This window comes from Cibotium barometz, chromosome 28 (genome assembly GCF_041138505.1).
Source record: "Cibotium barometz isolate CiBa-2024 chromosome 28, ASM4113850v1, whole genome shotgun sequence".
In the NCBI taxonomy this organism is placed as follows: domain Eukaryota; kingdom Viridiplantae; phylum Streptophyta; class Polypodiopsida; order Cyatheales; family Cibotiaceae; genus Cibotium; species Cibotium barometz.
The window spans coordinates 13,690,828-13,700,664 of NC_141073.1; the positions used below are offsets into that span (position 1 = coordinate 13,690,828).

The 9,837-nt window shown below is 42.6% G+C and overlaps 1 pseudogene; it reads left to right on the forward strand.

Moving 5' to 3' along the window:
- The first annotated feature begins 1,300 nt into the window (after positions 1-1,300).
- On the forward strand, positions 1,301-2,893 carry LOC147622526 (uncharacterized; annotated as a pseudogene).
- Positions 2,894-9,837: the final 6,944 nt, after the last annotated feature.

A 9,837-nucleotide genomic window follows, 5' to 3' on the forward strand; every position in this document is an offset into this window, starting at 1 on the left:
ACCTGCAGATCTAGGCGGCCAAGAGAGAAGAATAAGCTCGCGCAAAAGAAATTGGGCTTTACTCAATTTCCCCAGGCCCCCGGTAAGACCCCCAGAAATTTTGAAATTTAAAATTTTTGGGGGTTTTACCGAGGGTGATACCGGGGCAGTTTTTTGACGCGCGGCATTGGTACTAGGTGCCCCTCATGCCCGCGTAGCCCTGGTCCCCTGCGTACTCCGCTACTTTAAGGGTACTAGGTGCCCCTCATGCCCGCGTAGCCTTGGTCCCCTGCGTACTCCGCTGTCCCGCGTATGTGCCGTCCCGCCGTCCCGCTTATATGTTGTCTCGTCTCGCACTCTGACGTCGTGCGTTACCGTCCCGTCGTCCCGCGTATGTGCCATCCGCCGTCCCGCTTATGTGCTATCTCGCCCCGCACTCCGACGTCGCACGTTACCATCCCCTCATCCCGTCGTCCCGCGTATGTGCCGTCCCGCCATCCCGCGTATGTGCCATCTCGTCCCGCGGGACCCAATTGGGAGCCGCCTCCACGTGGCGGGTCCTGGACTAAGACAAAAAGCTCCCTAATGATCGTGTAAGGAGAGAGAGGGGGAGCATACATATGAGTGTGTAAGGAGAGAGAGGGGGAGCATACATATGAGCGTGTCTTTGAAACCATTTAAAGTATTAATTTTATCTTTATTGTGTACAGGTGTGATCAGTGGGTCATAGGCAGGATTATCCGATAAGCAAGTCTGCTAACATGTCTGACCGGATCTTGTGTCCATGTAATCGATGCAAGCGAACAGTCATCCATTAACGACAAATAGCTAATGAGTATGTAGAAGATTGGGGGCAACGGGACGATAGTGTTATCGAGAATCAAATATGCCAATACGCCTCCAAAGAACCAGTAGATTTCTCACAGGTACTACCATCATATCCACCACGTTCGCAAATGTACCAACATAATATCGTGGAGGATGTAACGCGTGTGCCCTTAACCACACATGGAGACTCTAACATGGATGGTCCCTTACATGATGAGGATATGGAGGAGATGATTGAGGCTTTCTACATGAATGAAGAGTCCAGTCCGCATGATGAGTCCAATCCAAATCCCATTGATGTTCGACAAGATGATGAGGGCATTCAACGATTGGGATCTCTAGCCTCTACTCCATTATTCGAAGGCTCTCGTGCCACAGTCCTTCGAACTTGTTTGTCAATGCTTAATTTGCAATCCATATATGGATGGAGTAATGCGAGTGTTAGTGCCCTCTTCTCACTTATGAAGTCAACTATCCAACCATTGTAAATGCAATGCCGGCATGCAGGGAAGAGGCAAAGAAGATCTTAGCAGATATAGGAATGGATTACAATAGCATCCACGCATGTCCTAACGATTGCATTCTATTTCGAGGGGAATACGCCAACATGGAATCATGTCCAAAGTGTCAAGCTAGCAGATATCGTCAAGGTCTTACAGGCACCATAATACCTACAAAGGTGCTTCGACACTTTCCTACACTACCTAGAATCAAGCATATGTTCGAGTGTCCAGATATAGCAAAGATAATGACATGGCACTCTACAAATAGGTCCACTGACAATGTGATGCGCATTCCAGCTGATTGTGCAACTTGGCAGCATATTGAGCAACAATGGCCAGAGTTCAAGAAGGAACCTCGCCACCTTAGATTAGGTCTTGCCATGGAAGGAGTGAATCCTTTTGGTTTACGGTCCACTACTTGGAGCACATGGCCAGTGGTGTGCGTCAACTATAATATTCCACCTTGGCTAACAATTAAAAAGGGTCATCTTTTACTTGCATTGCTTGTGCCAGGGAAGTGCAAGGTTAGAAACATGGACATATACTTGGCTCCGCTAGTGGATGAGCTAAAAGTCCTTTGGGATGGTATTTCTGTCATAGACGTGTCAAGACGTAGTGGGTAACGATCAGTTAACTTGCGTGGCATTTTGATATGGCCAGTGGCCTTGCAACAAGTGGCTATCATGCTTGTCCTATATATGGTCCAGCACTCAATGCTCGATACTCTAACTCACTTAAGAAAAGAGAATCATACAAGATTTCTTCCTGCAAATCATCCCATGCGAGAGGGTAGTCTTGCAAAACCACCTACACCATGGACAACCTCCTCTCAATATAACTCATGGATAGAGAATGGAGGGGAAAGTCCCAGTTCTTTTGGAATGAAACGACTATCAATCTTCCACAGGTTGCCATATTGGAGGAGACTTCTTGTGAATAACCTGCTAGATCCAATGCATATCTTCAAAAATGTTGGGCAAATACTATGGGAATGCTTAGCTGGAGCTCGAGACGACAATAAAGCTCGGAGTGATCTAAAAGATGCACGGATCTTGCATATGCAACCATATTGGCCTCTAATAGGGGTAGATAAATCGGTCACACTCCAAACTGCACCTTGGGTGTTGACGAGAGAAAAGGAGAAGAGGGTGAAGAAGGTCATAGCCAAATTTTGTACACCAACAGGACACATGCATTGCTTAAAGGGGGCATTCACAAAGGATAACAAACTATGTGGGTTGAAGACACATGACTGGCACAAGTTCTTGCAATATATTCTCCTAACTTCAATAAGAAATTGGGCAACACCAGAGGTTCGCGAAGTAATTTACAAAATATCCCGTTTGGTAAGGTGGATTTCTCAAAAGGAGATCACACTAAGTAGCATTGATGAGAATAGGATTAATGCAGCAGAAGCAGTTTGTATGCTTGAAAAGCACTTCCCAACAAGTATCCTCACAATACAAGTTCATCTCATGGTTCATATAGTGGATGAAGTTGCAATTGCAGGAATTGTCCATAGTAGATGGATGTTCTTCCTTGAAAGGTTCATGAAAACTTTGAAGGGATTTGTGCGTCAATGAGCAAGACCAGAGGGTAGTATGGCAGAGGGTTGGTTGGTTCAAGAGTCCCTAGTATACCTCTCTGAATTCCTTGGACAAAGAGAACCATCTATGCCTGTACTATGACACAACAAAGAAGATGACAGAATGATTGGTGAGGTGCTACAAGGGAGGGGACTTGACCGTAAAATGGATCTTATTCTAGAAGAAAAGGTGAATAGGTTTTGCATTCTAAATCATCCAGCCATGGAGAAGTGGATGAAAGAATATGAGATAGAAAGGAATAGAATTTCCAATGAAAGACAAGAGTATAAAAGAGCCCAAAGAAACATGTCAAACGTCCAATATCCTCCAAGTTTAAGAGAACTACCAAAATTTATGAGGCTTGCTTGGTTGCATAACAAACTACAAGAAGCAGTTTTAAACAGGGAGACAGTGACAGAAATTGAGAAAGAGTTTGCAAGAGGATGTAGTAGAAAATATGAATCTTTTGGTGCTTTGTGGTCACACAAACGACATTTTTGAGTGCATCGGATAAATCACAAAAGACAAACATTTGACTCGAGGGTCATGGCATCATTTGATCAAGAGATAGTTACAAGGCAAAATGATGAGGTGCAACTTTCAAAGATAGAGTATTGTGGAAGGATACAAAATGTTTTTCAAGTGGACTACAGAAGCTTCCATATGTTTCTACTTGATGTGCAATGGTTCAAGGCGACCACAACAGGGCAAAACCCAACAATTCGAAGAGATGGCTCAGGCTTTGTTGCCATTGACTCAACAAAACTATGGACAAATAGAAGTGACACCTTTGTACTTGCAGAGACATGCGAGCACGTTTAGTACTCCAACTTTTAATTAGATTTGTATATAATATATTTATGGTTTTAAATCCTAATTAACTAAATATATGTACTAATTATTAATTACTCCAAGCATGTGTTAATTTTCACAGGTCGTTTTTCAACCAGTTCCAACAAATCCAACATGGTGGTATGTCATTCAAGTAGCTCCACGTAGCAAGCAAATATATGAGGAGCACGAGCTTATTCAAGAGCAAGAGGAAGCAAATACCAGTGATATCGATCATTGTTCAGTAGATCACAATAACATCGAGCACGTAGATATAATTGTCGGGTCCGCCAATGATATTTCTTATAATGGATCAGTAGAGGTGGAAGATGAACATCAACTAGATGAAGATGCAGATGATGCAGATGAAGACAATGAGATAGAGACAGTACTCCAAGATCTAGAGAATAATATTAATGACATTAATTATGATCAAATAGACACAAATGCAGATCCTAGTATGCTTAATGATGATGCTGATATCATCACCGCGTAGACATGCAAATGGGTGAACTTGATATTTTTATTGATATTAAAGCTCACCAAGATCTTCTAGAAGATGATAACTATTGTGATATGGATGATGTTTAATTTTGAAAGTGTTTTTTTTTTAAATCCCAAATTTTTCGAGCCTAATATCGGGGGTTTTATCGAGGGTATTACCGGGGGTATTACCGGGAATATTACTGGGGGTTGTTAGCGGATCGCCGCGAGACGGACGTCTAATAGCATAGCTATTCAAGCACTAACACACTCTTGTTCAATGCTAGGGAAGGAACCCGATTAGGGCATGGAGGCGCATAGAGGTTGTCAATCTCTATGGAGTCTAATGCTAAAACATGCAATGCACAAAGCTCTATGTGATAAGGTCACACACACACATCACTAATCACTAATCACGCTTAACATAAAGCTAAGCAAGATTAGGCATCTACGCATACACATCCAAATCCGAGATACACACTCATAGAATGCTTCACAAGACTCACAGGGACACTACGGCAATGCTAAAACATGAGACTTAATTAACAAAGTTGTGGGAAATTACTAATTAAGCATGCAAATGACTTAGCAATTACCTAGAGACTACTCTTTCATCATCACATAACTCAAAAACATCAAATTAAGCTCACAATGACAATATTAAGCTTGCTAATCTCGAAAACAAAGAGAGCTTAAATCAAAGAAAATTGATAGCTACGCAAAGAGAAACACCTGTAGATTGTATTGCAATCAACGGAATAGCAATGTCGATTACAGTGGGCGCGTAGTGAGCGCGGGAAGTTGCCTTCACAAAGAGGTAAAAGCTTCTGCACGTTTTCCACTTATCTTCAATAATAATTTTACTCTATTTTACAAAAAGTCACTTAAGTGAACCTTAGGCTTCCCAAACAGGTTGTGGGTTCAAATCTCACTTACAAACTCGAAGCACTAAGCCCCTTTTTACATTACATGCTCTCATTTACATAAAAAAGGGTGAAATTAAATGATCTAAGTGTAAAAATTATGTTCCCGGGCTCCCGCAGCATCTTCAATAAAAGCGCCTCGCGTCTTCAATCTGCGCCCCATTCCGCCATTTCGGAACACCGTTTTCGCTGACATCTTCAATCTTCACTTGGTTCCGCAAATCCCGGAACACTCCCCCAAACCTATTTCAGTGTCCGTCGCCCTGGACACGGGCAATGTTGTGTCCAAGGGTAGTAGTGTTCATAATGAAAAGATGACTGGTTGTCTTCTTGTTGCGTTTGTATGCTTCTGTAAGGCATAGGGTGCAATTCATGGGATTGAATTCTTGTGGAGACCCTTTGCTTTGGCTTTGTTGTGTTGATGTTCTCTGCTTGTACTTAGTTGAATGGTGGTTGACAACCTCCCTTGAGCTTTATTGTCTTTAAGAAAATAAAAAGGAAAAGAAAAAGAAGTAAGCGCTGAACGCCTGATTTGGCCGAGGGGAAAAACCTAGTGGGAAAAAGTGCCCTGACTTTTCGATCTTAGTGAGTATTTATTATTGCTGGAGTTATCTTTAAAGTGTAACTCATGTGATGACTGTGCATGGGTGGAAGTAAAAAGGTGCCTAATGCATGTGTCCAATGGTGGGACACCCTAGAATGCATTCACAGAATATGCAATCAAAACAGTATGATGTGCGTGAGAAGAGTTTTGATGGGTGTTTTTAGAGGTAAATGTAGCGCATAGAGCACTAAGAAGCGCTCAAATAGCTATCATTACTCTTAAAAGGGCTTTTGACGTCGAGGTTTCTCCACTCTCCTTACCTGTGCACATGTGCGTGAGTGTAGGACTCTCCGCCACTCCACCGACACTTAAGTAACTTAGACTTTGACACTTATGCTCATCTCATCCAGCATGAGCGACACACGTATTAGCTCAACTCTCCAGCTTGAGCATAGTTGCATACCAAATGAAGAAAAAGAAGTAAGTTTTAATCGCATGCAAACTATATTCACAGAGTAGATATGACTTGAAGCTTTGGGACTGACGCCTTGCTCATTTATCGGCTTGGCTGCCCGACTCTTGACTCTTATGCCTACCAACACATTTATTCGTTGGTGGCGACTTGACTTTATTGGAAAGAGCTCTTACCATGAGTAGTGCTTGTAGTTTTTGTGCTCTTTCTTTGATTGTAGATCAGCTATCATTCATAACCCGTAGGTCATCACACATGAAGTTCTCATGCAAATTAAATGCAGCTGCTCGACCGGAAAGGTATGTTTCCAGCTTGAAGTTGTGAGTTTCCTGACTTGGTGGTATCACTTTTTAGCACTTTTTAGTCCTGCTGCAGCTATATTTTGGCCATCTCCTGTACCTGAACAAGTCAATTATGCATCTAGACTGCTAGGTAGACTTTTTGTGATGCAAGGAATAAAACTGTATGCTCCAATCATCCATTGCATGCCCAGAAGCCCATTTTCATGAGAGTCGCGACTCTCATGCTTTTCCTATTGTTAGCTGATTTTGATGTTCTTACCACAGGGCTGCATCCCCTGCATGTCATTAACATCTCCTATGGCCCTGTACCCTGATTGGTGAATTTTCTTGGTTTGCTAGATGAGATCTAGTGCTTTCAGAGTCAAAAATTCTGAAATTCTAAAATTGGGCTATCTCATGAGCATGAAAACTAGTATCTTTCTTCTTGCCAGAACCCTCAGATGATTAAAGTGCCTCCCCCAAACCTAAAGTGGTGTCCATCCTTGGGCACTAATAGTTGAAGTACTTGGGTGAGATAATGTATTGTGTTGCCGCTCTTGTGGTCTTGTGCATGGGAAAAGAACAGTGTCTATGCATGGCCATGTAATGTGGCCCTATATGCGTTGAATATCTATGCATGGGTAACAATATGCGGTGCAAAAGAAGAGGGTCTTGGAGCAATTATGGTCCAAGGGCTTTTGCTGGCGAGGCTAGTGTTTGTTGTCGTTTTCTGCTCTGGGAGCAAAAATGTCCTCTAGTTTGCGCAAAATGTCTAGCCGATTGTACCCAAACATGTTAGATGCAAACTGTGAAGCTTTACTTGTGAGCTTGTAGCTTGGGCTACTAGCTTGTTGACTTGTTGGTGTATTATCATTGGTTGCATCTGTGGAGGACAATTTGGATGCCGGCTTTGTTACCGTTAGAGTGTGCATTAGAATAGACCTAGTCTTTGGCACCCATTTCCCTTTTTCTTGCCTTGTAGCCTTTTGCTTTGGTTTGTCCATGGAAAGCGGTTGTAATGGCTTATTCGTTTTTGGCAATGCTTTCGGTAGTGTAGTGCTTGAAGCCTTTGGTTTCCATTGCGGACCTGTAACTTTTTCTTTCTTCGGCATTGATACCTGTACCTGTGTGGATAGGATTGAAGAAGTTTTGCATTGCTTAGGAAGCCATATATACCTTGCTCCTTCATAATATCCTTGTGCTTGTAAAGTCTTCTTTGGGATCCATCGTATGCTGTAAAGAGCTGTAGGCACATAATTTGAAGTCTGTAATGGCTTTTTCTTGACCTTTGATTTTCTTTTGCGACCTGTGGTACTACTCGCTTGTTTAGGAATTTGCGATTGAGTAGTGCACTTCTTTTTTGGAACCCATATGAATTTTTTGTCCCTCTGAGCTTGTATCAGCTTCTTTGGAACCCATGTTTGATAACTGTTGGGCCTCCAGGAGTTCACTTTTCTTTGATGTACAAGAGGCTTCTTTTCTTGAACATGTTCACCTTTTACCGCACCAACTTGGCTTGTTGAGGGTTGTTGCTGTCTTTGTGGAAGTGTTCGAAATGGTTCTTCAACAGCTGATGCATCGGACTCCGTATCTTGATAACATTCTTTGCTGAGCAACGGTTCAAATGCATCTGTATTTTCCATCGTGAATAAGACTCCCTCACTTCCAATCAGGTCTACAATTGTATTTTCGTTGCCATGGTTGACCTAAGATCACTGGCGTGAGCATTGTACCTGGCTTCATGACATAAAACTTGTGCACCAGATTAGAATTACTACTGCCAATGAAAAGAGGTAACTCTATTAACCCTTCTACAGAGGAATGATCTCCAGCAAAGGTTCCAACCCTCATTTTAGATTGTGTTAGTGGTGGCTGACCAATGCTGTCCCAAGTGTCGTAGCTTATAGAGTTTATATCTGCTCCTGAATCTATCAAAGCACAATGTGCTATCCGTGTATCACCTATCTCTACACAAATGTAGGGTCTTAGGCAATCCGGATCCTCTTCTATCTCTCCATTTTGTTGGCAGATTCTTTGAACTTCCGTCCGTTTAAGCACTTCTCGGATTTTACATTTATGTGCCTGATCCTTGCTTTCTTCCATGTTTTCAGCGATGTTGGTGATTACCCTGATCATGTGGAAAGGTGTTAAGTCGTAGCCCTCTTCGTCACAGAAGACAGTTGGGGTTACTTCATTCACACACACATCCACAGTAGCCAATACTTCATACCATCCATCTGGTTGTAACTTGGCTTCAGGAAAAGGTTCAGGAATGTATGCTTCGTCATCCCCATCTCTATCCTTTTCGCACATCTCTTTCTCAAGGCTTCCACACTCAGAAGCTCCACACATCCATAGTTGAGTTTCAAAGCTTTCTCTTGAGTGTCTCGTAGACTTTTCAATTGCAGTTGCAGACTCAAAATCTTCTATAGGGGTTCTTGCCATGTCTCTGTAGGAGTGATCTGTGAGGTTTATCCGCATAATTGCATCCTCCTTCCGTAGATAGATATAGTTAAAACCCCAATCTTGAATCATCTTTAGTTGACGCATGAATGGTCTCCCGAGAATGATGTCATAGTTAGGATTTAAACCAAAATCCACTACCGCAAAAGTCTGCTCGTATTCGACCCCACACGATGTGACTACCACTTTTTCAAGCAGTCCTATAGGTCTCTCTTCGTATCCGTCCGCTAATTGTAACTTCATGCGAGTTTTGCGAAGAGCCGGTTTTCCCCAGTTTTTCCAAATTTTCTTTGTGGCTATGGCAATGCTTGCCCCACTGTCTAGGATGGCTACCGAACTTTTCCCCGCGTACTCAACTGGGATTGTAGTGTTATCATTGTCCCCTTCACAGTATTCTCCAACTTTGTTTATTGGGACTGGTTGATACACTTTCTTAGTTTCTTTTTCAGCTTGCCAAGCTAAGATGGTTTCTGAGATAGGGATTTCCACTCCTAATCTCTTCAACGTTTTGCCCACATCTTTCCACAACTCCGGCTTAACTTTCAACACATCAGCTAATGGTAGCGTGATTTTAATTGGAGCTGACATTAAGGCGGAAAGATTGACCAAATCCATGATAGGTGGCTATTGGTTCTTGACTGTTGGGAGTCTTTTTATGTCCGATCTAGCCTCATAGTCACCTTGATAAGAAGGCAACGTCTTGAAGGTTTCAGCTTTGCTATCTTCAGATTTCTCGGACCCTGCATCACTGTACTCCGATCGCAGCGCAAGCTCTAAAGTCTTCTGATCGAAATCAATCTCGTCAAGTGGTGGTTCTTCTCGAGAGTGAGCATCCGGTTGAGTATGTTTCACTGCTTCCCACAGTTGATTTGCCCATTCTTCATCTACCTCGGGAACACTAGTGTTAGGTATCAAGATTGGTTCGCTTTTCTTTACCTCTCCCC